Source organism: Balaenoptera physalus (genome assembly GCF_965194825.1).
Source record: "Balaenoptera physalus genome assembly, chromosome: 14".
NCBI classification, from domain to species: Eukaryota; Metazoa; Chordata; class Mammalia; order Artiodactyla; family Balaenopteridae; genus Balaenoptera; species Balaenoptera physalus.
In genome coordinates, this window is record NC_138893.1 from 24,943,308 (window position 1) to 24,965,269 (window position 21,962).

Sequence of the window (21,962 nt, forward strand, 5' to 3'; positions counted from 1 at the left end):
TTGCCAAGATATGGAAGCATCCTAAGTGTCCATCAACAGACGAATGGATGAAGAAGATGTGGCATATATATTTGTGTGTGTGTGTATATAATGGAATATTACTCAGCCATAAAAAAGAATGAAATCTTGCCATTTGCAACAACATGGATGGACTTGGAGGATATTATACTAAGTGCAATAAGTCAGACAGAGAAAGACAAATACTGTATGGTATCACTTATATGTGGAATTTTAAAAATAAAACAAACTAGTGAATATAACAAAAAGGAAAGAGACTCACAGATATAGAGAACAAATTAGTGGTTGCTAGTGCGGAGAGGGAAGGGGAGATGGGCAAGATAGGGGTATGGGATTGAGAGCTACAACCTCCTATGTAAAATAAATAAGCTGCAAGGATATATTGTACAACTCAGGGAACATAGCCAATATTTTATAATAACTATAAATGGAATATAAGCTGTAAGAACTGTGACTCACTATATTTTTATATAGTTGTAGCTTATATAATATTGTACATCAACCAGATCTCAATACAAATTAAAAAAAGGCACTGAGGGCAAGGAGTGAGCGAGGCCTCGGGGTTTTGCAGGGTCCCTCTGCATGCATCAGGGGAGCAGCTGTGCCAGCGTGACCCAGGCCCTGTGTGGAGCCGGCAGACGCAGCCCCATCGCCCTTTCCCTCTGTCGAGGGGCAGCTTCCACCAGGATGCACGGCATGGACAGGATGGGGAGGAATCAGATTCGCCAACACAAGATGCACGCTTGAAAAGGAGCTTTCAGGCTCCCCTGGTGCCGCAGTGGTTGAGAATCTGCCTCCCATTGCAGGGGACACAGGTTCGAGCCCTGGTCCAGGAAGATCCCATATGCCACGGAGCAGCTAAGCCCGTGTGCCGCAACTACTGAGCCTGCGCTCTAGAGCCCGCGAGCCACAACTACTGAACCCACGTGCCACAACTACTGAAGCCCGGGCGCCTAGAGCCCATGCTCCGCAACAAGAGAAGCCACCGCAATGAGAAGCCCACGCACCGCAACAAAGACCCAACACAGCCAAAAATAAATAAATAAATAAAATAAATTTTCTTTTCTAAAAAAAAGGAGCTTTCTCTCTGTGGGATCAGCAGGCGTCTCGGTGCACAACACACTCCCTCCGTACAGGGAACCCGAAAACTGGCAAGGAGACGTGTTCTGAAATTAAGTGCCCTTCAGCCCTTCGCATTCACGGCCTCCCCGTTCTCCCCAGGACTGAGCGATCGTAAATCTCTCCCACACATTCTGTCATCACTACCCACTGCTGGCTGTTTTTCATAATTCTTTGCACCACATTGCAGACGCAGTCTTGATTGAAGAGGGAGTGTTAATCATCTGATTTTTATTTCTGTGCTTGATTTCCAACACCTCGGTGTTGACAACTAAAGATGCCGTCACTGCGGTTCTCACTACACCTTCCTTCTGGGTGCCCGCGTCACTGGTTAGGAGGCCTGTGCTTCTGAATGTAAAACATAACGGATGCCCGTCCTTTATTCTGAAAAAGGAATATTATTCTTCCTTCTTTACTGTGTTCTATGCATGACAGTCAGCAGGACAGAGGAGATGGGTTTAAAATCATGAGGAGAACGGCAGATATATTTCAAGGACCCGAGTATAAACAACAGTGGCTGTCCCTCCCCATGCATCATACTGGCAAACATTGAAAAGTCAGCTGCCAGCAGGACTAGAAATTGAGGGAACCACACCCCAGGCCAGCTGAACAACAGGAATCCAAATCTAACAGGCATAGCCCTGTACTCAGACGTTCCTTTCCTGGGAATTTGTCCCAAGCAGATCATTAGACAACTGCTCAAAAAATATATTCAAATCACGTGAAACAACCTAAACACCCATGACTATGTGGTTGGTTCCATAAAGGATGATAAATTGATTCAGCGGAAACTAAGGCGGCCATTAATAAGAATGACATATACCAACGTCCATCACGTAGGTTAGTGACGCTGCTAAGTGAAGACAGAAGAGGACAGCTTACGCAACAGCGTCTTGTTTCTACAAAAGCGTGTGTGTGCGCGTGCGCGTGTGCAGGCGTGTACGCCTGTTTCCTTAGAAGAGATGTGAAGAGTGGCTCTTCTGGAAAGAGAAGTATGAGAGTGGCCTTTTACTTCTCTTACTTCTCCATTCTTTACTGAGCTTCACAGTTAAGTACATGAGGATGTATTTTTATCTTTATGATCGGAAAAAAGAAGTTGTCATTTGGAAAAATATGCAGGGGTAACTTTCTTACTTTTGCGAACTCAAGCCACAACTGGGAGATGACATCACATTTGCTGACTGCTATAATGGTCAACGTGGCGAGGCTGCAGTACCCAGATACTAGGTCAAACGCCAATCCAGGTCGCTGTGAAGGTGTTTTAAAGATGAGATTAACATTTAGATCAGCGGACTTTGAGCACAGCAGATCCACCTCCCTCGTGCGGGGGGCCTCATCCAGTCAGCTGAGGGCCTTGAGAGAAAAAGACCGAGGTCCCCTGAGGAAGAGGGAATTCTGCTCCAGACGAACCTTGGACAGACCTGCGACATCATCTCTACCCTGAGTCCCCGGCCCGCTGGCCAGCCCTGTAGATTTCAGACCTGCCAACCTCCAGAGCCACACGAGCCGGTTCCTTAAAATAAATCTCTGTCTCTCTCTTTCTTGTTCTCTCTCCCTGTCTCTCTCTCTGTATATATATATAAACACACACACATCCTATCGATTGTGCTTCTCTGGAGTACCCAAACTAATACAACTGATTTCAATTTTTTTAATAAACTTTGTGTTTTAGAGCAGTTTTACGTTCACAGAAACATTGAAAGGAAGGTACAGAGATTCCCCCTGCCTCTACACATGCATAAGTTCCTCCACTATCAAATCCCCCCACCAGAATGATACATTTGCTGCAACTGATGACCCTACATCGACACGTCAGCATCACCCAACGTCCATAGTTTTACATTAGGGCTCACAAATGTTGCACTGAATCTACAGATGGCTTTTGGTAGTAGTGACATTTTAACAATATTAGTTCTTCCAATCGATGAACACAGGATACCTTTCCATTTATCTGTGCCTTCTTCAATTCCTTTCATCAATGTCTTCTTATAAGTTTTCAGAGTAGAGATGGTTCACCTCCTTGGTTAAATTTATTCACAAGCATTCTATTATTTTTATGCTATTATAAATGGGATTGATTTCTTTACTTCTTTTTCGGAAAATTCATTGTTAGTGTGTAGAAACACTACTGATTTTTTATGTTAATTCTGTGTCCTACAACTTTATTAAATTCTTTGATTAGATACAACAGGGTTTTTTTGGTTGGGTCTCTAGGATTTTCTATATATACAAATCACGTCACCTGCAGATAGAGACAATTTCTTACTTTCCAATTCTGATAGCTTCATTTCTTTTTCTTGCCTGATTGCTCTAGCTAGGACTTCAAGTGCTATGTTGAATAGGTGTGGTGAAAGTAGGCATCCTTGTCTTATTCCTGATGTTAGAGGGAAAGCTAATCAACCTTTCACCCTTGAGGATGATGTTAGCTGCAGGCTTAGGATATATATGGCTTTTATTATGTTGAGACATGTTCCTTCTATGCCTAATTTAAGAGTGTTTCTCATGAATAGATGTCGAATTTTGACAAATGCTTTTTCCATCTCTACTGAAATGATCATATGATTCTTTCCTTTCATTCTATTAATATGTGTATCACATTTATTGATCTGTGTTATGTTGAAACATTCTTGCATCCCAGGAATAAGTCTCACTTGATCATGGTGAATAATCCTTTTAACATGATGCTGAATTCAATTTGCCAGAATTTTATTGAGAATTTTTGCATCTATATCCATCAGGGATATTGGCCTGCAGTTTTCTTTTCTGGTTTTGGTATCACAATAATGCTGCCCTTGTAAAATGTTTGGAAGTTTTCCCTCCTCTTCGATTTGTTGGAAGTTTGAGAAGATTAGTGTTAATTCTTCTTTAATTATTTGGTAAAACTCACCAGTGAAGCCATGTGGTCCTGGGCTTTTGTTTGTTGGGAGATTTTGGATTCCTGATTCAATCTCCTTACTAGCGATTGGTCCATTCAGGTTTTCTATTTGTTCCTGATTCAGCCTAGGTAAACAGTATGTTTCTAAGAATTTTTCCATTTCTTCTAGGTTGTCCAGTTTGCTGGCATATAGTTGTTCACGTCAGCCTATTATGATCCTTTGTATTTCTGTGTTATCAGCTGTAATGTCTCCTTTTTCATTTATAATTTTGTTGGTTGGTTTGGGTCCTCTCTGTTTTCCCTTGATTAGTCTAGCTATGAGTTTGTCTATTTTGTTTATCTTTCTCTGCACTGGACCCAGGGGAGAGGAAGGTGGTTAATGTGTAGCTCCTTCTCTTACCTTCCACTGCGTCTGTCTTGGTCTCTGTGGTGCAGGGGGTGCTTCAGCCCGTGTTCTAGGATTCTCTCAGTGCTATCTCGTTCTTGAATAGTTGTTACTTGTTCTTCTTGTGTGCGGAGCAAAGTCAGGAATGACCCATGTCAGCATCTTGGTGACGTCACCTCCAACAAATCATTTTTTTAGTATAAGTATGTCCCCTGCAAATATTGGTTCCTCTATTTTTATTTGCTAAATCTGCGACTTTGCCACGGAGATCACCCAACCCAAGCCTCCTGCCTGGGACCCTCGGCTCCCAAACTGAATAACAGGACCTAACGATCCTTTCAGAACTGCAGAAAGCCCGTTCCTGTGGGTGCGCAAACCCCCATCTCCCTTGGCTAAATCCCATCGGCTGGTGTGCAGGTTGTTGCCGAAGGTGACAAAGGCTGTGACTGTACATCAGTGGGGTCTCGGACTGGTGGGGGGACGGAGGGCATTATAACCTGGCAGATGGACGTGTGGTCAGAGGAGGGGTGGCTAGTAAAAGTGTTTCAGAATGTGGATTCCGTGGAATGCATGGAAACGGGTCCTTTCTCAGAAAAAGGTCAGAGACCCTTCATTTTTCAGGTCGGGGATCAAAGTCCACACAGCGATTCTCCTTAACAAGGTCTTTGACTGCGTCCGGGCTTCCTTGTCCACTTTACTGGGATCCGGGCTCGTCTTCCCGAGTCTGCTCCTGAGGGCCCACGTTACCACGACACCCCACCCCGGACCCCCAAGCCGCTCAAGGAAAGAGTGTCAAGGCCTCAGGTTAACTGTGCACCTGCACACCACCTGCCTCGGCGGAAACCAGTCTCTCATCCCCTCCAGCCATCAGGCGGGGCCAGCCCAGAGCACTGCCTCCTTGGTGGATAATAAAGGTTATGGCAGCAAATTCTAGAACCAAAGGTCAAATCACTTCAAGTTTTTGAAAAGCCCCCGTTTAAAGATCCACTTGCTTTCAGCGCAGCACTGCTGGCCGGCCGACTGCCCGCTGGCCGCTGTCCCTGTGATGGGCCAGCCCCACTCATCACCCAGGTCAGCAGGGCGGAGCCGATGTCTCCGTGGGAGGGGACACGGGCCAGGGGCCAGGAGTCTGGTGAACAGGGAAGAGCAAGAAAAGCTCGCTGGACTGAGAGCAGGGTGGACGCTGTGTGTCCCCTGTGCCCGGGGTCATCACAGGGACAGTCATCAGCCCTGAGGCTCTGGAACCTGCGTTTGGAGGGAGAACAGAGTTCAGGGGACCAGGCCCCGACATGCCTCGAGGAACACATTTTGGTGAAACACTTCTCAGTTTGACAGCTCTGCCTCTTGCATGCACTTCCTAAGTCATGTACTGAGCACTTACTGTATGCAAACCTATATGGGAAAACAATTTGATTCCCGCTCCCTGGGGGGAAGATTCTATCAGCATCTCGGCTTCCCAGAATGCAAGATGGAGGCGGAGAAGTTAAGCACCAGTTGGTGGGAGGCTGGTTGGACAGGGACGCAGGTGGGTCTCTCCTGAGCCTCGCCGGACTCACGGACATGCCCGTCCTCACGCCCCAGGATGATTATCAAACCTTACCATGTTTAGTGCCAACAAAAGAGCATGGTCACATGTTATTTTGCAACTGTACCTTTGGTAGGCAAATGATTTTTAGCCTCTTAACCTAAAAAGACAACTTAGGGGAATGGGGAGTTACTGTTTGATGGGGGCAGAGTTTCTGTTTGGGAAGATGAGAAAGTTCCATGGATGGATGGCGGTGACGGGTGCACAGCACCGTGAATGTACTTAACGCCACTGAACTTGTACACTTAAAAATGATTACGGTGTTAAATTCTGTTTATGTGTATTATATCGCAAGAAAAAATTAAATTAAATTTAAAAAATTAAAAGATGACTTACTCTGAATCCTAGATTCCAGGACTAGTGAAGTGAGGTCAACTCTAGACCCAAGTGCCTATAAAATCCCAGTAGGCATGACACCAACTGAGGAGCCAGAAATATTTGGAAAACTAAGATTTCTCAGGAAGAACAAACACATCAGATTGTGAAATACATGACAAACCATACAGCATAGGATTTATTCTTAAATCTAAAGGAGGACAGAGTAGAAAGGGTGCATCCCCATAATATCTCACTTCTATCAACCAAAATGCGGTTGATAGGCACACATCTGCAGCCCAAATCTTAAACTCCCCCAGAGTATGGATTCCATAATGCTGGCAAAATTCAAAGACCCGCCATGATGTATTTTGCTGAATGTAGTGACAACTGAAAAGTCAGCGTTTGTGTATGACACCTTCAGCTCATACGTTTCATCTCTTCAGTAATCACTTCTCTATCACACCTTGAGAATTAACCAGGTAAGAGAAAAGGTGAGACATATTGCATTACCCACTAGACAAATGTGTAACAGTGCAGGAGGCTGGAGCTACCGCAGGTCAGCTCTGTATTACAGAAAATACCCTAACAACAGAAACTGTAAAAAGGGAGCATTTCCATGAAAAATACAACAGGCCAACTAGAAAGCAGAACCAGCGATTTAGCTGAGATTTGAATTGAGAGAGGATTAAAGAAAAGGAGTATCACGCGGTAGAAATGAAAAGGTCACAGTATGTGTGTGTGTGTGTGTATATATATATATATGCAATTTAGAAATAAGATCCTACAACCTTGGCATGAGACTGGCTTTGGCCAGTGGAACCTGGTGGAGGTGACCCAGCTGGGCTTGTGCAGTCTGGGCTTCTACCAGAATCAGAGTGGCCGCTGATCCCAAAAAGATGAGACACGTGGGGCAGACCTGAGCCCACCTGCAGCCTGGTGCCACCCCCAGCCTCCACCAGCCCCAGCCAGCCTACCCACAGGCTGGGACCACACCCTGCAGGTGTCAGAATGAGGAATAAATGCTGGACGCTGCTTCGAGCTGGTGCGTTTCCCAACGTCATCACGATAAAGCCACACATACATGGACGCTAAGGGCTGAACTCTGTCCGCCAAGACCCACGTGAAGTCCTGACCCCTGTACTCAGAGTGTGGCTGTCTTCAGAGACAGGACCTTAAAGAGGTAATAAGGTAAAACAAGGCTGCTAGGGTGGGCCCTGATCCGATCTAACTGGGGTCCTTAGGAGAAGAGGACATGTGGACACACAGAGACGCCAGGGACGCCACGCACACAGGAAAGACCACTTGAGGACACGGAGAAGGCGGCTGTCTACACGCCAGGGAGAGAGGCCTCAGGAGGAACCAGCCCCGGGGCACCTGGCCTTCGGGCCTCCAGCCTCCAGAGCCATGAGGAACAGATCTCTGTTGTGTGAGCCACTCCACCTGCGGTCCTCTGACAGCCCGAGTGGACTAGTGCAGGGCTAGTGTTACCTCTGTCCTTTGTAATGTTGTCAGTTTCCTAAGCTTATCCGAGCCAATGCCTAGAAATTCCCGTTTCCACCCACTGTCTGCGAGGAAGGAAAAAAGCACAGACGCTCAGATCTTGCTTTTCACTTCAGGAAAGTGAATCCACGCCCTGCGGAGTTTCGTGATCCCTCGTGTCTGGGGCGGGTGACGCCTCACACTCACACCCTCCCCTGAGACACTGCGTGAGCGCTGGGCCAGCACGTGCCCGACCCCCCCGCCAGTCCTCCCCTCTCCCCCGAGGTGCCGTCCCGCAGACGGGATTCCAGAACCCGGGACGGCGCGCTGGTCCAAGGGCTGATTGTCCCGGCCAGCCTCACCCGGGCAGCCAAATCGCTCATCTTAATAACACGCTAGGGGCTTCCCTGGTGGCGCAGTGGTTGAGAATCCGCCTGCCAATGCAGGGGACACGGGTTTGAGCCCTGGTCTGGGAAGATCCCACATGCCGCGGGGCAACTGGGCCCGTGAGCCACAACTACTGAGCCTGCGCGTCTGGAGCCTGTGCTCCGCAACAAGAGAGGCCGCGACAGTGAGAGGCCTGCGCACCGCAATGAAGAGTGGCCCCCGCTCGCCGCAACTACAGAAAGCCCTCGCACAGAAACGAAGACCCAACACAGGCAAAAATAAATAAACAAACAAACAAACAAATAAATACGTCAGGAGCTCTTTAAAAAAAAATAATAACAACACGCTAGGCTGGGGCCTCCCGGGCTGCTGCCCAGGGTCATTCCCACGGGCCCATTGTCCCCGACGAGCCAGCAGTGCTATCGTGCTGTTATCGGTGCTGCTTTAAGCACGATGGTTTTCTCATAAACTCCGCTGATGGCCTTCCTGTTATTGCTTTTCAGAGGAAAGATTTCGGGCAGCAGGAAATGCTATGAAAAAGGATACTAGGCTTAGATTGACCATAACACAATGATCAGGAGACCTGAGCCCTCTGGTTTACACTGTACCATTAACTACACCTCTTTCCCACGGGCTACCCAGTGGACGAGCAAAGCAAGTGCTCGCTGGACATTTCAATCTCAGTGAGCAATAAACTCAGTGTTTTGCAGAAACAGATTGCGCAAAATCTGTGTATTGTGATTTCCACTTGCATGGGATGGGAAAGAGTGTCAGCAGAGGATTTCTCCTTCTCCGGGGGGCTAGGGCAACAGAGAAGTAAATCCCCCCATTTAAGTCGGTGCCAGTGAGGCACCTTGAGAGGAAGGTGATAAAGTGGAATTTCACACCGTAGAGGCTGGATTTCCGCTTGCACACCAGGATCCCCGTCTTGTAATCTGCTCCAGAAAGCTCCTGGATTGCGATGTGATATCCTATCCAGCGACGCCTCGCCGAGCATCAGAGACCATTTCAGCTGAAGAGGGAGATGCCGCCAGTGGGGCGCCTCAAACCCAGAGGCAGAGCGATGAGACGGCCACGAGCCCTCCTCCACCCCCGACCTGCAAAGCCCGTCTGCAAGTCGAGTCATGCCCGGTGGACTCCGGAGGTCAGACCTGTGGTGCCGGGATCTCAGGCACCTCGCAGCCCAGCCTGGTGCCGAGGGCGTCTCTTGTTACCTCTGGAGTCTGCGGGTGCATCTACCAGGCACACGCAGGCCCCTTACTGACCAGCAGAGCAAATGTATGAGCCTCCCGTGGCCGCTGTAACAGAAGACCACAAACTAGTGGCTTAAAGCAACCCAAACTTACTCTTCTACAGTTCTGGAGGTAAGAAGTCCTAAATTCAAGCCGCTGGCAGGGCTGGTATCTTCCGGCGGCTTCGGGGAAATTCGTGTCCTTGCCTTTCCAGCGCCGAGAAGACGCCTGCATCCTTGGCTCCTGGGCCCTTCCCCACATCACTCTGACCCCTGCTCGACATCAGACTCTGCCCCTCCTGCCCCCTCTCCTGTAAGGACCCTTGTGATGATATTGGACCCACCCAGATAACCTAGGATAATCTCCCCATCTCAAGAGTCTTAACTTAATCACACCTGCAAAGCGCCCTTTGCCACGTAAGGTCTCATATTCACAGGTTTGGAGGATCAGGATGAGGACATCTGTGGGGCCTTTATGACATCTACCGCAGGGAATTCTGGTTTTCTCTGTAGTTCTCCAATACAGGATGGTTCATGAATGTTCTTGCACGTATATCAAACCATAAACTTTTATTCTAAACATATGGGCTGTGAGCTCAGAAGCAAGCCTGTCTTGGGGGCAGGGGTGTAGAGGAGGGACAAACTATGGGAAATGGCCTCCACCGAGGCCACCGAGTCCTGCATGATCCTGGCAGGCGCCTGAGGCTGGACGCTCCCAGCCCGGCGAGGAGGGGCCGGCTCTGGAGATCCCGGGCATCGTCATGTCATGAGGGTGTGCGCCCCGGCGCCTCCTCAGCTCTCTGGAAACTGAACCTCGTTTTGTAGCCACAGACCTCCCGCCCGTCTCGGGCTTGAGATCATCGGACACATTTCCCAGGCAAGCACCTGTCATCGCTCTCTCCGGGGGCTTCTCGGAGACTCAAGCAGCACCCCTCGACCTGACACCTGGTCTCTGTATCTCCCCGCTCTTTCCTGGGGTGTGCCCGGCTCACAGGGGAGGCCCTGCCTTGGGTATGGGGGTTTTGGGGGAGAGCAGGAGGCCCGCTTGCAGGGGCTGTAGTCGGGCTCTGGAGGGATGATGTACAGACCTTGAAGACTTGTGGTCTGATGCTGGGACTTCATATAAGATCCTCAGGCAGACTCTGGGGAGGGGTCCGCAGCACCCTCCCAACCTCAGTGGGGAGTAACGTGGGGGCAGGTATATTACAAGGGCTCTGTCAGCTGCAAGAGATAGAAAATCCAATTCAAACTGGCTTGAGCAAAAGAAAATGTACGGGCTCATACACTGAATACTTCAGAGGTTAATGGCTTCAGGCACAGTGGGATCCAGGAGCTCAGACAATGTCATCAGGAATTCTTGTATTCCCTCCCTCAGCTCTGCTTTCAGTGGTGCTGTCCAGGGCCAACCTGCACTTGCACAACCCTGAGTCTGACACCTCCTTAAATTCCGCACCCCTGGGCCCCACTGGCCTCTCGCTAGTCCCAGCCCTGGTGTTGTCTTAAGCAGACTTTCCTCTCATGATGACAGAATGGCTGCAGTGCTCCAGCCCTCTGTACTTCCAGATTTGGTTCTATTGGAAGGACAGAGTCCCCTTCCCCAGCTCAAACAGAAGTGTCAGAATTTAGTCTTAGTGGCTGATTGCCAACCTCACCCAGGGGCCTGGGCCCAGCTACATGGGCTGGGGGCTGGGAAGGGGTCCTTCGCCCACAGACAAACTATGGACTAGACGCAGGGCAGCAAAAGCCGCAAGTGTCCCCCCTCAGCCAGGCTCTCACCACAAGGCAGAGTCCAGGCCCAATCCCACTCTGACACTCAGAGGTTGGGCCTTTGGCAGTGGACGCTGGCCTCTTTCTGACCCAAACTGCAGACAGCAATTTGTACCCAGTTCCTTAAGAGTAAGGGCTATAAAAATGCCAAAGAAGCAAAGCTAACCGCTGGACACTGGGCAAAGACTTGAAGCCCTGGTAGGAAACACACCCTCCCCACTAGTGGACACAGAGGAAACGTCCCCCAAAGATATGCCCAGGTCCTAAGCCTGGTTACCTGTGACTGTGACCTTATTTGGAAATAAGGCCTTTGCAGATGTACTTTAGGTAAGTATCTCAAGATGAGATCATGCTGGATTAGGGTGGCCCTAAACCCAATGAATGATGTCCTTAGAAGAGATGGAAGCAGAGAGCACATACAGAGATGCGAGGAGAAGCCGTGTGAAGACACGTCTTTGGGGGACACTTTTCACCCCACCACAGTAAGCATCGTGATCGTCTTCAAAATCACCTGTCTCTCCCCTTGCAGGGGCCCGAGCCTCTCCCGCAGCCCAGGTTCCCAAGCCTCACCTGGAAAAGAAAGCCCATGCCCCAGTGAGTTTTTTCTCATCCATCAGCTGACTGAGAAATGAGGTCAAAAAACAGGGGAGGCCCATGGAAAACCAGCTTCCGGGGGACGCTCCGCCTGGGGTTCCAGCCTAGACTGAATGGACTCTGAAATCTGCTACTTGATGAAAATTATAAATGCTCCTAATTGTGTCTCCCCCCCTCAGCTCTGTCTGCCTCCAACTTTCCTTGAAATGAGCTTCATCTTTGTCACACCAGCATGCAAATCTAGAAAACGATGTGGGTCCCAGAGGCTCTCAGATCCAATGTGATCATAGCGTCCTGGTCGGCAGTGATGTCAGCTCAGATATCTCACGCCTGGAGAGAAGGTCCAGAGAGCACGCTGCCGGTCTGCTCCACGGTGACAGTGACAAGTACAGGAGGGGACAAAGCCACCCTGCCAGGCCTGCGTTATCCAATAAAATATTCCTTGTGAGATCAAAGTGAAATTTAGAACTAGAGATTCTAAAAACATTTCCTTAATGTAGCACAGATGATCTCTAAAAATACTTTATCTGAGCAAGGCGTTCGTTCTCCCGGAAGAAAGTAACGCCAGCAAATGAATGAGGGCTTCTCTCCTGAAGTTTAGCTCCATCCATGGACGGTCCCCGACTCGTGGTTCAACTTAGGATTTTCCGACTTTATGATGGTGTGAAAGTGACATGCATACAGTAGACACCGCGTACTTCAGGTTTTGAATTAGGATCTTCTCCCGGGCTAGTGAGAGGGGGTCCGATCCTCTCTCGTGTTGCTGGGAAGTGGCTGCCACTCCCGGTCAGCCCCGCGATCTCGGGGTTGAAAACCAGCACACTTCCAACCATCCTGGACCCAGACAGCCACTGTGTTTTTCACTTTCAGTGCAGTACCCAATAAATTACATGAGACATTCAACACTTTATTATAAAATAGGCTTGATTCCCCAAGTGTAGGCTAATGTCCATGTTCTGAGCACATTTGAGGGAGGCTGGGCTGAGCTGTGAAGTTCAGGAGGGGAGGTGTAGTAAATGCATTTCAACTTATGATCTTTCTGACTCACGATGCTTTATGAGGACGTGACTCCATCATAGGTGGAGGAAGACCTGTATATCCCGACTATTCCGTCCGGAGAGCAGGAAGGAGGGCCCTCAGGGACAGCCCTGTGAGACCGAGAAAGGGGCCCACAGACTCAGGTCAGAAACACCTGGGTCTCTGCAGCACCCATGGCCCAGGCTGGCCACCCGTCCTATCAGTGAAGCACCGGCCCGGGCCTCCTGGTCAGGCCCCCGCATGAACAGTGCTCCGCGTTCTCTGCTTGTGCCGACAGACGTCAGCCCTGACGGCGTCGTTGGACCTTCAGCATCTCTGTCACCTTTGGGGCTGGCTCATCCTGGGAGCGTGGCGCTCTGGGCTTTGCTTGCGTCCACTCGTCACAGCGGCCTTGAGAGGCGACACTACTGTTGTTCTCATTCTCAGAAGAAGAAACCATGGACAGAGAAGGGAGTGACTCTCCTGAGGTCATGCAGGTCCCACCCAGCCGACAGGCCTTGAGAGCCCAGCCTCTCCAGGCCCCGTCAGCCCGAGGTCACGCCCAGAGCCCTGCTACAGCAGAAGCCAGGGCCCCCCAACCCAGGCCCTGAACAGGCTCCAAGGACCAGTGGAGAACTCCCTGTGGCCCTCCAGGACCCCTGCTATGTCGCTCAGGAGTCAAGACAGCTCTCTACCCCGCACGGTCCTTTCCAGCCACGCACCCTGTGTCCCCACGAGGTGCCTCCACCTCAAGGTCCAGGCTCAGCCTCGGAGAAGCCACAGGGAAAAAGCAGAGTCTCGCTCAATGAGATGACTTCCTCTTCCCTCGGAAGAGGCCAGGGTGGTGAGGACGGAGGCCCGAGCTTCCCCAGGGAAGAGCCAGGAGCCCTCGGCCAGACTCTCCGGGACAGCGTCACCGCGTCCAAGAGGGCAGTGTCTGTCAGTGTCAACACATCCAAGAGGACGGTGCAGAAAGATGGAAAGCGTAGTGGGGAGGGCGGCAGGGCACCAGATCCCCCCAGGCTGAGCGGTGGAGGAAGGAGAAGGGGAGGCCCCCAATGCTCAAGGCTGGTGCCCAAGTGCAGGGTGAGAGCAGCAAGTCACCCTCCTCCCAGAGGACCAGGTGGGCCAGCACTGGGCACGTCTCCAAAGCCAGGATGGACAGGCCATGGAGAACTTACCAGAACATCCCAGATGGCACACACCCCGAGGTCCCTGCAGGACCCCGGAGACCCCAGAGATGGGAGGGGGGCGCTGATGACTGTCGATGGCGAGCATCTCCCCAGTGCTGGTGAACGAGGCGTAAAGATGGGCTTTCTGTTCTCTAGAAAAACCAAGTAATGTGACATGCATTGCTCCCCAGTGTCGTGGAGCAAATGCAGAGCAAATTAAGGTGTGTAGAAATCAGCTGGGGGTCTTGTTAAAAGGCAGAGTCACAGCTCTGGGGTGGGATTCGGTGTTTCTAGCAAGTTCCCAGGGGATCCTGATGCTTCTGGCCCCACAGATCACACTCTGAGTAGATCTTTTCCTCACCCCACTTTCCCTCCCCTTGAAATGACAATTCAAGTCTCAGGTGCATCCCTTCAGTAAGAGCTTAGTTAGGATATTCTGGAACCATCAGCCTTCCAGCAGCCAGGGGAGCCGTTCCCCGAGATCGTGGCTATTCTCTGCCTGGTCAACACCCACATTCTCTCCACAGCACCCTCTGTCCTGTGTCTCTGCTTCCTGCAATTTGAGGAAAACTGAGACTCCATGTCCACAGGGAGTGTCATAAGCTACCAAAGAGAAGAGAAGAAACAAAGAAGGCCGTGATCGAGCCCGAAAGGATTCTGACGAGCTTGCCGGGGAGGAGACCCAATGAGCTGGGACACAGTGAGATCAACGACATCGTCAGGCTGCCAGCTTCTCCCCTGATCAGCCATGGGGCTGCTGGTTCACGTTCACCTCCAAGAACTGACCTGACTGTTCCAGAGAGTCTCCAGGTCAATTCAAACAGCACCTGATATGAGACCTTCCAATGTTTTTTTCTGTCTCTCTTCTACCCTAGTTCTCTAACTGACTGGGAATTAACTGCATGATAAACCCATAACCCTGACTTGTGGCAAATTGATTAGGTGAGCAGAGGTAGAGATTATAAAAACGCAAACCCAACCCAATGAGAGATTTAACTATTCCTGAGGATATACAGGCTTAGGTCAATGAAGAAAGTTAGGGAATCTAATTTGGGTCTTGAGCTGGAAAACCCTTCCCTCTGGGTGATCTGCCCAGGGGCTCCCTGGTCCTGGCTGCAGCTCTGAGCATAGCTGTGGGCCTTTCCTACTACCAGAAAGAATGAAGAGAAGCAAGGGCAGCCCCTCTGCAAACAAGGGCTATTACTGCAAAGAGAGAGCAATGGGTGAAAACAGAATCTAAGATATGTTGTCAGCACTTGTCACAAGCTTTGAAAGTGTTTATGTCTTTTAACCCAGAATTTTTTTGGAAATTATTCAAAATAGAAAAAACACTCTAGATTAAACACAGAAGCCTGAATAAATGCATTTATACCTGCTACCTACAAAAAACTCACTAAAATAAGAGCAAAAGGATAAAAATAACATCGGTTCATATGGACAGAATCTAAGTATATAAGTAAGTCAACAGCAAAAAAATTTTGGAAAATACAAAGCAAATGGATCATTCCACTTCTGGTTATGGATAAATTGCTCCTATTGGACTAACCCTCCCACACATACAAACTAAAAGCTTTAGACAATATTTTTCTAAGTCTGAAGGCCCTGGAGAGTGATCAAAAGCCGGTGGACACTGGAGGGAGTAGATATTTGGAAAAAGGGAACAGCATGGGGTGAATTTCCCATTCTTATGACTTTTAGTCTACAAGCAGGTCCAAATGTGAGACATTCAGGGCAGCTAAACTTCCATAGCAAATCCTCAGTCTTTCTGGCTTAAAGAACCAGAGGAAGGAGTTTGGAGCAACCATGACCACTGGAGAATAAATGGGAAATACTGGCGGGGAGACAGCCAGGCCAGGAGAAGGAATTCTGTGTATAAACTCAACCCAAATCTCTGGCTGACCACTGAACAACACAGACACAGGGCAGGCTCCAAGCTGCCCTGCTAAGACTGAAAGAACTGAACTTGGATATGAGCTATTCACACCACAGGAGAGAGAGGATTTGAAGTTTGAGTTCAGTCACATATACTGCCTGATTAACAAAGAAAATAAGTACTCTTTGGAGACACAGAACAAAATACAGAGTCTCTATGACATACCACTCACAAAGTTAGGATATAATCTAAAAGTACAAGATATATGAAGAAACAGGAAAACAAAATAATCATAAATATGCATGTACCTAATAGAATTTCAAACTCCATGAAGCAAAAATTGATAGAATTAAAAGGACAGATAATTCCACAAACACTGTTAAAGATTTTAAATTTCCTTCCCTCAGAAATTAATAGAACAAATAGATTAAAAATGAGTAAACTATAGATTTGCTCTTTACCACAACCAAAAACTGCATAATACACGTTCTTTGCAAGTCCACCTAGCATGTTCACCAAGACACACTATACAGGCCAACAGAATAAGACTTATTAAATGTAAAGGGGTTAAAATCATATAGTATGTTCTCTGACCAAAGTGGAATTAAATTAGAAATTAATAATCATATTTCAAAAAACTGTTAGTGTGTGAAAATTAGACATACTTCTAAATAATCCATATCTCATAGAAAAAAGCATGAGGGAAATTTAGAAAATATTCACAGTGAATGACAATGAAAATACAAATCATATGATTTTTGGAATGTGCTGAGATTTATAACTTCAGATATTTATATTAGAAAAAAACAGTTGAAAAATTAATGAATGAATGTACAACCCAAGAACCTAGTAAAAGAAGAGCAAAGTAAACCCAAATTAAACAGAAGGAAGGAAATAATAAAATCAATGAAATAGAAAACAAACAAGAGCAATAAAATTTATAAACCCCTAGCTGTACTGGTTAAAAAAAGAGAAAAAGGACAAATTATCAATTTCAGGAATGAAGGGTGGACTATTGCTATAGAACCTACAGATTTTAAAAGGAAAATAAAGGAGTATTTGAATAAGTTTATGCCAACAAATTTGGTGACTTAGATGAAATGGACAAATTTTGTGAAAAATACGCAGCTTACCAAATTTGACACAGATGAAACATATAATCTGAATAGCCCCGTATATGTTAAAGAAGAAAATAACACCACTCTTGTACAAACTCTTTCAGAAGATAAAAGAGGGGGGAACATTTGCCAATCCATTATATGAGGCCAGCATAATTCTAATACAATAACCTGAAAAGTATACTACAATAAAAGAAAATCACAGAAAAGGATACCTCATGAAACATGCAAATTTCCTTAACAAAATATTAGCAGATATAAAGAGGATAATATCACATGACCATGTGAGAATCATCCCAAGAATACAAGGTTGGTTTAGCATTAGAAAAGCAATAAATATAAGCCACATTATTAACAGGATAAAAGAAAATCATATGATTATTTCAATAGATGTGAAAAAAGCATTTGCTCATTTAACAAAACTCAACAATCATTCATGGTTTTTAAAACCTCAGCAAACTAGGATTAGAAAGGAACATGTTCAATCTGCTAAAGGGATCTTAAAAAAAAAAAAACAGCTAAAGTTATACTGAATGTTAAAAGACTGAATACGTCCCCCCCTAATGCAGGGAATAATGCAATGACATCTACTCTCAGTACACATACTCAGTTATTATACTAGAAGTCCTAACCATTGTAATCAGACAAGAAAAAGCAAATAAACAGCATAGGGATTAGAAAAGGAGAAGTAAAACTATCTATTTGCATATAACCCCATTGCCTACAGAGAAAATCCTAAGGAATTTATGAAACTATTAGAACTAATAAATGAATTAGCAAGGTCCCAGAACACATGTTTAAAACACAACAATAGGCTGTAAATTTATATCCTAGCAAAAAACAATTGGAAAATGAAATTTTTAAAATTCCTTTTGCAATAGCATGAAAAAACAAAATACTTAGCAATAAATTCACTAAGTATATGCAATACCTGTTCACTAAAAACCACAAAATATTACAAAGAGACATTAAATAAGACCTAAATAAATGAAGACACATCCCATGTTCGTGGCTTTGAAGACTCAATATTGTTAAGAATGTCAACTGCCCCAAAATTTCTCTATAAATTTAACATAATCTCAATCAAAAGCACAGCTGGCTTCTATGTAAAAATTCACAAGCTGGTTCTAAAATTTGTATGGAAATGCAAAGTACCTTAAAATGCCAAAACAATGTTAGAAAAGAAAAATAATGTTAGCAGACTTACTACCTGACTTCAATACTTACTACAAAGCTAGAGTAATCAAGGCAGTGTGACACTGGTATAAAATACCAACAAATACATCAATGAAACAGGATAGAGAGAGCAAAAGGAGATTCAGCAAAGGCACAGAAGTGGAGATTCAGCGAAGGCACAGAAATGATCTAATATGAAAAGGAACATCTTTACAGCAAACGGTGTTGGAACAACCAGGTACTTGAAAATAAAGTCCTTGACCCTTACCACATGCTGTACACAAAATTTAATTCAAAATGTATCACAAGCCTAAACATTAAGGCTTAAAGAATATAGCTGCTAGAAGAAAACGTAGGAGAGTACCTTTGAGACTCAGGGGTCTGTCTGTCAAGCCAAACAGCCATCATGCACAGCACCATCCTCTTCTGAAAATTCCTGCATCCAGGCTTCAAATGCAGAGCTCCATCAGAAGGATTCTGAGTGCCCCCAAAATCCTGCCTGGCTTCAGCCCCGATGACCTAGAATGGACACAGTGATCAATAGCACTTTCATTCTGATTCCAGGAAGAAAATTCTTAATAACTCTATCGATCCTGCTCAAAAGGGCTTCAGTTTAGGGCAGCACTCACTGAACAGAAGGGTGATGTCAAAACTGCCAGCTTGACACTAATGTCAACTTTAGAAGAAACTGACACCACAGAAAGCCCGCCAGGGAGACGCTGAACCTTTAGGCATCTGGGAGCAGTGACCAGACAAGGTGCTCGGCACAGAACTGCTGAGCAGCGAGCCATTCTGTTTGCCACGGCCAGCGTGTGCCCACTCCTGGCTGCTCTCCGACCAGTGGGGACACACCTCTGACCCCTCCCCTAGGGAGGTGGGTCCTCTCCAAGGCCCAGTGCACCCTTCTATCAGCCCTGGTCCCAGTGACTCCCACCTGAGACACCTGGGGAAGAAAAGGGTCATGATGGGGCGGCTGGGAGTGTGGCTTGTGCAAAGCAAAGAGTCTTCCACACCCAAAAGGGTAGAGATGGGGCCAGTGGTCCCCACACAGACAGCACTGCATTTACCACAGACAGGGAACAACATCCTCAGTTACATGAGCCAATAAATCCCCTTTTCTGCCCAGGGCTCTTTCGGCAATTACAGTGGTACGTTACAATGCTGTAAATGACAATATTCAGAAGTTTCAAAAATGAAAAGGCACTGGTTTTAGGGGAAAAAAAGAAGAGGGAGCTAGAAAGATGGATTTAAAGGAATACTGAGATTCAGGCGACATGGTGGGGACAGGAGAGGACTGACCCCCTCCCTGCCGTCCCCACGCCCACCCGCCCCCCTCGGACCAACTCCAGGTTCCAGCGGCGGAGCCCAGGCAGCCCCTTCCTCTGGTCACGGTGGCCAGATAAGGGATCAGCCCAGGACACGGGACAGGCTGACCACGGCCAAGGAAACCCGATTCCGTGGTCTCTCCTGGGAGACGGGAACAGGAGGGGGGAAGCGGCCAGAGCATATGTCCTTCCTGCCCCAGGAGGGGCCGGGAGAGGAGGCCAGGCCGGGAGCAGGGCCGCGAGCGGGGCTCGCCACAGCCTCTGAGAGCTGCCCCGCATGTTCACGGCTCAGGCTGGTCTGAGTCAGCTCATCAGCCAGTCACCTGGAACAATGTCCAAACCGAGGCCGAGAAGCCCCCCGCTTACTGTGCACTGGCCACCCGCCCGATTCCGAGCTTCCACGCTCGTCCCTTCTGGTGGTGGTTCCGACACAGGACTTTCAAGTTGGAAACTGAACTCTGGTTCAGCCAGGCTCCGTCTCGCCCATCACATGACCCTGAGGATGCCTGACTGACCCGTGAATCGCCCGTCTTCCAGGCTCCCGAAATAGCTCAGCTTGTTCCCTCTCTTCACCAAGCGCCGGGAAAACAGCACATTTGGGCCTCAGTCTGTGGGTGGTAGACACAGCCCGGGCCCCAGAGCCTTCTGACGTCCCCGCCACGGAGCCCCGTTCTGTCGGCCTGGCTCAGACCGACACCCAGAGGCCTCGTGCTTCCATCCTGCGGAGGAGACCGTGGGTTTCCTGCCCCGGTTACCCGAGGGCCGGCGTCCAGGACCCACCGTGCTGTGCAGGAGTGGGCGAGCTCAGGCCTGGGCTGCGCCGTGAGGGAGGACGAGGGCCTCCGCCCCACCCTGCAGTCTCTGCGGGCTAAAGCCAGCGCCTGTGACAGCAAAAGCATCCTTCCCAGAGCGCCGTGAGAGCCACCCGTGGACCCAGCCACGCAGTGGGTTCTGTCACAAACCCTGCCCTCCCTTCGGGGCCAGCAGAAGGGCCGAGGCGCCATCTCATCTCCTCCAGCGCTAACCTGTGTGCCCCGAGGGCAGGTCCTGGGTGGGCGGCCCTGCCAGAGCCCCCCTGCTTCACTCACGCTGCGGACCGTCCCCGGCTGACAGATGGCGGGGTCGCCGGTCAGACCTGGCCTGTCCCTCTCACAGCCAGAGCTGCTGTCGGTCAGGCAGCCCCAGGCCCCGGGCCCAGACCCTGATGGCACGCTGGCCTTGGAGGCCCGGCCTTCGAAGAGCTGCCCAGTTTCCTCTGTTTTGTCATCGCTTCAAATCCAGCCAGGCCCCCTGCTGGCAGCGCTGCAGGAGCCCTGGGAACAGGCTGGGGAGGAAGCCCGCCCAGCCGGGGCAGAGCAGGCAGGCGGAGTGCGCACCCCAGCCAGGCGGCTTCCGCCCAGGGTCCTGGGATGCAGCTGCAGCAGCAGAAGGCAGGCAGTGCATCCTCCGCCATACTGACTGCTTTTAAGGGGTTTTACTTCAGCCTCCTTGTCTTCCCAGCGCTTCATGTGCTAATCTACCACGCTGTCCTGGCGTTGAGTTGCGTTCCTTTATCAGGAGGTTAAACTGGGAGAGTCTCAATGTAAGTCAGATTGCCTTTCAAGGCAATCCAGTTCCCCCCCCGTGCCTGGAGCTGCCCCCCCTTGGCAGCCACCCTCACCCTCCGCTGGGTGTCCCTGCATCACCTCCCCGGGCAGCTGGGGAAGCATGTCTAAACCTACACTTAAGCACAGCTCCCCACTGTCTGAAACCCTTATATGCGGCTGTCTGTTTTATGGCCTTCTGGGTCCAAAAGGGAGTTCCCCTGCCACCTGCTCCCATCACCCCCGCCCCGCCCTGGCTCCCAGCCTCCCTAGGCCTTCCCACCCGCTGCCCCCTCTGCCAGAATACCCCCCTCTCCCCAGGGAACCCCGCTCATCCTTCAGCGATCAGCTCCCCCGGCGACTTCTTCCAGGGCTCCCGGGCCCCTCGCCACCACACCCCCAGCTCACGCCGCACTTGTGATGAAGTGATTAATCGTGTGCTTGTTGAATACGGCCTCCCCTTCCAGGAGGTGGCATCTCTGTGACTTCAGTGACCCTCTCGCTCTCCACCGTGTGTCCTGCTCCAGAGGTATCGTTCCATCCACGAGCGAGGGAAAGGATGAACGGGACACAGAAGAGGATCCCACGTGACACCGCACAATTCCAGCACTTGACGGAACCAGTGATTTCACTAAAATCCGCTGAAATATCCCTTCTCACAAGCGTGTCCACACGTTGGTACAGACATGCGACACGTGCGCAGTATGTAGGAAACAATAATAGGGCCATCGCCTACATACCGTTCCACACGTGCTTCCTTCCCTGAAGGTGCGTCCTGGTCACGGCGAGTCCTCGCTGAGCTCACCCCCTCCCCAGGCGCTCCCTGCCCTAAGCACTCTGCTTTTACTGACTCGTGTAATCCTCACAGGGGCCCTAGGAGGCGCGCTGTCTGATGACTGCATCTTACAGGCGAGGAACGTGGCAATAATCCCCCCGCAGC

The 21,962-nt window shown here is 49.1% G+C and overlaps 2 long non-coding RNA genes across 2 annotated transcripts in view; one reads left to right on the plus strand and one right to left on the minus strand.

Moving 5' to 3' along the window:
* LOC309642162 overlaps positions 1-19,273 on the minus strand; it is a 360,711-nt gene extending 341,438 nt beyond the window's left edge. The window contains exon 1 of the long non-coding RNA XR_014253014.1: positions 18,479-19,273. This is a non-coding gene — a long non-coding RNA (uncharacterized lncRNA). The remainder of the gene's footprint in view (positions 1-18,478) is intronic.
* Positions 1-21,962, plus strand: part of LOC309642169 — a 998,009-nt gene that overhangs the window by 940,616 nt on the left and 35,431 nt on the right. The window lies entirely within an intron of this gene.